Genomic DNA, 5947 nt, shown 5'->3' with positions numbered 1-5947 from the left:
GGCTCTTCTTGCAAGGGTGGGGCTACCCTGGGGGTGCCGGAAGGGAATGAGGTGGCTAGTACTTGGGGCGGGACAGTAGGCAAAGCCAGAGCAGGTGCCACCTTGGTGCCCCAAAGCCTCACCCAAACCCCCCTGTGCCCCCCCAACCAAGATCTGCCAGGTCCCAGGTGTAGACACACCCCTTTTCTCAGGATTTATGCAGGAAGGAGGTAAAGAACACAGGTCCCGCATGGAAAGTGTCCTAGTTCTGATAACCGGGCTTTGGCCTCATTCCTAACACCTCATCCCCACCTCGTGCCCCAGTTATGGGAACCAGGTCCCTGACTTGTTCCCTGAGACCCAATCTGCCTGAGTTACTTGCCTGGACCCCCAGAGTGTTGCCTCCCTTGGGGTCCTGGGGAGATGGGGTAGGGGAGAGGGACGGCCCTGTTGTATTTCAACCCGTCCCCTCCCCACAGTCTACATGGACTCCTCTGACTCGTGTGGCCTCTAGACTGACTCGGTGACAGGGTCTGCTACCCCCACCCACCCCTCCAGCACCCACCCCAACCCTGAGAGGTCTTGATCTGGTCCTCAGCCCTCCCTGTGCCCACCATCTTAGGGGCACAGCCTCCACCCTCCTGCTCCAGCAATATTGTCACTGCTCTTAGTTGGACCTTAGATGGTCCCTGTGAAATGCCAGGGGACCAGTCAGGGGTAACAGGGTGGGGGGTCACACCAGCAGAACAGCTTTCTCAGACTTTTCCAAAGTTTCCCAAACTTCCAACAAGAGGAATTCACCCCATAAGGAGCAGGGGGTATAGCTGGAAGCAGCACTTCAAATAGGGAAACCATATTTCAAGTCTACCTAGTAACCTGTAAAACTCCTGTTCTTTCCACATTCTACTCCAGAATGAATCCAGATTTGTTTTAATATATTGCTTTCAATTACTTACCACTGAGCAAAATTAAGCTGCAGGCATATATGCCTTGTTTATCCTCTCTTGCGCTGATTTACTTACAATCACCCTCTCTCCCTCTGTCCCACTCAGCTGGCACTGTCCAACCTTGGTTAAATCCCGCTGTCTACCTGCTTCGTGCCAGCACCTGCACAGCTGACCGCTGATGTGGAAAAGCTCAGGGCTCCTAAGTGTGTTGACTCTCATTTTAAATTCATGGGCAGAGATCTCCAAGGGGTGTTTCTTCCTTTCCAGCAAGTAAAGTCTCTCTGGAGAAGATAACATCATCCAAACTCACATATTTTTGTTACACAAGGTTTGGCATTCAATAAGAAATTATCAGACATATCTGGAGACAAAACTGAATGACTGAAAATCAAGAGAAAAAAAAATTTTAAGGGCCAATAGACCTACACGTATAAAATTGCATGGAAGTAAATAAACATATGCACACGCACAGGCACACATGCATGCATATACACACAGGTACAAGTAAAACTGGGGAAATTGGAATAATATCATATCAATGTCAGTTTCTTAGTTGTGATATTGCATTATAGTTTTGCAGGATATCACCATTGGGGGTAACTGGATAAAGGGCACATAAAATCTCTCCATTATTTCTTGCAACTTAATGTGAATTTATAATTATCTCAAAATTAAAAGTCTAATTTTAAAAAGATCTCTATAGGAGATTCATAGAGTGGAGTTATAAGACCCAGGCTTGAAAATAATTATGATTAATATAACTAAGAATGTAGATGACAAATAGAATTTCAACAGAGAACTGTAAACTAAAAAAATAATTAAATGAAAATTCTAGAACTGAAAAATACATTAACTGAACTTATAAACTCAATAAGTCTAACAGCAGCCCAGACACAGATGAAGAAGGAATTGTGAACTCTATGAGAGACCTCAAAAGAAATGATCCTTAATAAAGACTGAGGGGAAAGAACGAAAGTACAGGAAAAAAAGCATAAGATTAATATGGATAAACCCACGCACATATGGTCACCTCATCTTTGACAAAGGCGGCAAGAATATACAGTGGAGAAAAGACAGCCTCTTCAATAAGTGGTGCTGGGGAAACTGGACAGCTATATGTAAAAGAATGAAATTAGAACACTTCCTAACACCATACACAAAAATAAGCTCAGAATGGATTAAAGACGTAAATGTAAGGCCAGGGACTTCCCTGGTGGCGCAGTGGATAAGAATATGCCTGCCAGGGCTTCCCTGGTGGCTCAGTGGTTAAGAATCTGCCTGCCAGTGCAGGGGACATGGGTTCAAGCCCCGGTCCGGGAAGATCCCACATGCCACGGAGCAACTAAGCCCATGCACCACAACTACTGAGCCTGCGCTCTAGAGCCCGCGAGCCACAACTACTGAGCCTGCGTGCCACAACTACTGAGGCCCGCACGCCTAGAGCCCAGGCTCCGCAACAAGAGAAGCCACCGCAATGAGAAGCCTGCGCACCGCAAGGAAGAGTAGCCCCCGCTCACCACAACTAGAGAAAGCCCGTGCACAGCAACGAAAACCCAACAGAGCCAAATAAATAAATAAATAAATAAAATTAAAAAAAAAAAAAAAAAAGAAAAGAATATGCCTGCCAGTGCAGGGGACACGGGTTCGATCCCTGGTCTGGGAAGATCCTACATGCCGTGGAGCAACTGAGCCCGTGCGCCACAACTACTGAGCCCATGTGCCTACAGCCCGTGCTCCGCAACAAAGAGAAGCCACCGCAAGGAGAAGCCCGCTCACCGCAACGAAGAGTAGCCCCTGCCCTCCGCAAATACAGAAAGCCCGCGTGCAGCAACGAAGACTCAACGCAGCCAAAAATAAATAAAATTAAATCTTTTTTTAAAAAGTAAATGTAAGGCTAGACACTATAAAATTCTTAGAGGAAAACATAGGCAGAACATTCTATGACATAAATCACACACAGCAAGATCCTTTTTGACCCACCTCCTGGCATAATGGAAATAAAAACAAAAATAAACAAATGGGACCTAGTGAAACTTAAAAGCTTTTGCACAGCAAAGGAAACCATAAACAAGACAAAAAGACAACCCTCAGAATGGGAGAAAGTATTTGCAAACGAAGCAACTGACAAAGGATTAATCTCCAAAATATACAAGCAGCTCATGCAACTCAGTATCAAAAACCAAAAAACCGAATTCAAAAATGGGCGGAAGACCTAAATAGACATTTTTCCAAAGAAGACATACAGATTGCCAACAAACACATGAAAAGATGCTCAACATCACTAATCATTAGAGAAATGCAAACCAAAACCTCAATGAGGTATCACCTCTCACCATCAGAATGGCCATCATCAAAAAATCTAGAAAAAATAAATGCTGGAGAGGGTGTGGAGAAAAGGGAACCCTCCTGCACTGTTGGTGGGAATGTAAATTGTTACAGCCACTATGGAGAACTGTATGGAGGGTCCTTAAAAAACTAAAACTAGAACTATCATATGACCCAGCAATCCCACTACTGGGCATATACCCTGAGAAAACCATAATTCGAAAAGAGACATGTACCACAATGTTCACTGCAGCACTATTTACAATAGCCAGGACATGGAAGCAACCTAAGTGTCCATCAATAGATGAATGGATAAAGAAGATGTGGCACATAGATACAATGGAATATTACACAGCCATAAAAAGGAACGAAATTGAGTTATTTGTAATGAGGTGGATGGACTTAGAGTCTGTCATACAGAGTGAAGTAAGTCAGAAAGAGAAAAACAAATACCTTATGCTAATGCATATATATGGAATCTAAAAAAAAGGTACTGATGAACCTAGTGGCAGGGCAGGAATAAAGATGCAGACGTAGAGAATGGACTTGAGGACATGGGGGGGAAGGGGAAGCTGAGACGAAGTGAGAGTAGCATTGACATATATACACTACCAAATGTAAAATGGATGGCTAGTGGGAAGCAGCCGCATAGCACAGGGAGCTCAGCTCGATGCTTTGTGACAACCTAGACGGGTGGGAGGGTGGGAGGGAGGCTCAAGAGGGAGGGGATATATGTATACATATAGCTGAGTCACTTTGTTTTACATCAGAAACTAACACAACATTGTAAAGCAATTATACTCCAATAAAGATATTTTTTAAAAAAGATTAATATGGGACATAATGAAAAAATCTAACATGTAAGGAGCCCCAGAAATGGAGAGAGCAAATAGGGCAGAAATAATATTTGAATAGACAATGTCTGAGAATTTTCCAAAAACCATTGAAAGACATTAAGCCAGAGATTCAAGAGTCTCAGGGAACTTCAAGAATGAGCAATGCAAAGAAAACCATAACTAGGACTTTGATAGTGAAACAGCTGCAAATCAAAGACAAAGAAAAATTCTTAAATGGTCTCAGACAGAAAAGATGCATTACCTTCCAAGGATGGATGACCAGAACAACCGGTAACTTCTCAATAGAAGGAATGGAAAAAGGAAGACAATAAAATGACATCTTCAAAGTGCTGAAAGGAAATAACTGCCACCCTAGAATTCTATATTTATTGAAGACCCTTCAAAAATGAGGATGACATAAAGATGTTTTCAGACAAAGGAAAAACAGAATAGTTATTACCAAAGTTTTTTGTTACCAACAGAGCTTCTCTTAAAGGACAGACTAAAGGAAATTCTTTAGGGAGAAGGGGAAAAGGTCCTGAAAGGAAGTATGGAAATTCCAATGAAGAACAAAGGAAAGGGTGACTATGTGGCTAAATCTAACTTAATACTGATTGGAAAAAAATTATGTCTGTGAGTTTTGACATTCATGGTAGCAACAGAATTAAAAAGTGGGAAGAGGTAAAGGCAATTAAAGTATTCTAATGTCCTTGCAGGGTCCTGGAAGTAGTAAAAGTATTAATTTTACATTAGAGTTTAACAAGTCTAGGATCGATATTGAATTTTCCTAGGGTAGTCACTAAAAAGACTGTAAAAGAATATGTAACTAACCAGTTACTACAGGAGAAAGAAATAGAATAATAAAAATCCAAAGAAGGCCAAAAAAGGGGAAAAAAAGGAACCCAGAAAGGGAGGGATAAGTAGAAAATAGTGAGGTGATTGATTTAAACCTAAATTTAATGTCAGTGGGTAATTACATTAAATATTAAAAGATAAATATTCCAATGAAAATATTAATATTGTCGAACTGGACTTTAAAATAAGTCTATAGAAAGGTTGAAATTAAAAGGGTAGAAAAATATATACCATGCCAACACTAATTCAAAGAAGGTTGGTGTAGCTATACTTAGTTCAAAGTAGACTTTAAGACAAGAATCACTGCTAGAGATAAAAGGCACACTTCATGATGATAAAGAGTCAGTCTCTTAGGAAGATATAACAATTATAAATTTGTATGTGTGTATTAACACAGCGTAATTATATAAAGTAAAAATTGATAGAAACAAAGGAAAAGTTGACAAGTCTGTAATTGTAGTGGGATATTTGAACACACCTATCTCAATAACGTATAGGGCTAGCAGAAGAAAAACAATTCAGCATGAGTATAGAACATCTGAACAAAATGATAAACAAACTTGACCTAACAGAGCAACTACAGAATAGACATTCTTTTCAATTACATGTGAAAATTTTACCCATACTGACTATAGTAAGTAAAATAATGCCCTCCTCCCCCTACCAAAGATGTCTACTTCCTGATCCCCAGGACTTGTGAATATGTTGTCACATGGCAAAGGGAAATAAGGTTGCAGATGGAATTAATGTTGCTAATCAGATGACCATGAGATAAAGAGATTAACTAGGATTATCTGATTGGGCCCAAGGTAATCACAAGGGTCCTTAGATATGAAAGAGGCTGAAGAGTCAGTGTCAGAGGACGGCAGGAAGTTTTTAGAAACGGAAAAAGGGAAAGAAATAGCCTTCCTTAGAGCCTCAGGAAGGAACGCAGGCCTGGGGATACCTTGATTTTAGCCTGCTGAGACCCATTTCAGACTTCTGACTCCAGAACTGTAAGATAAT

Source organism: Eschrichtius robustus, chromosome 13 (assembly GCF_028021215.1).
Source record: "Eschrichtius robustus isolate mEscRob2 chromosome 13, mEscRob2.pri, whole genome shotgun sequence".
Lineage (NCBI taxonomy): Eukaryota > Metazoa > Chordata > Mammalia > Artiodactyla > Eschrichtiidae > Eschrichtius > Eschrichtius robustus.
Note: the sequence above shows the minus strand (reverse complement) of the source record.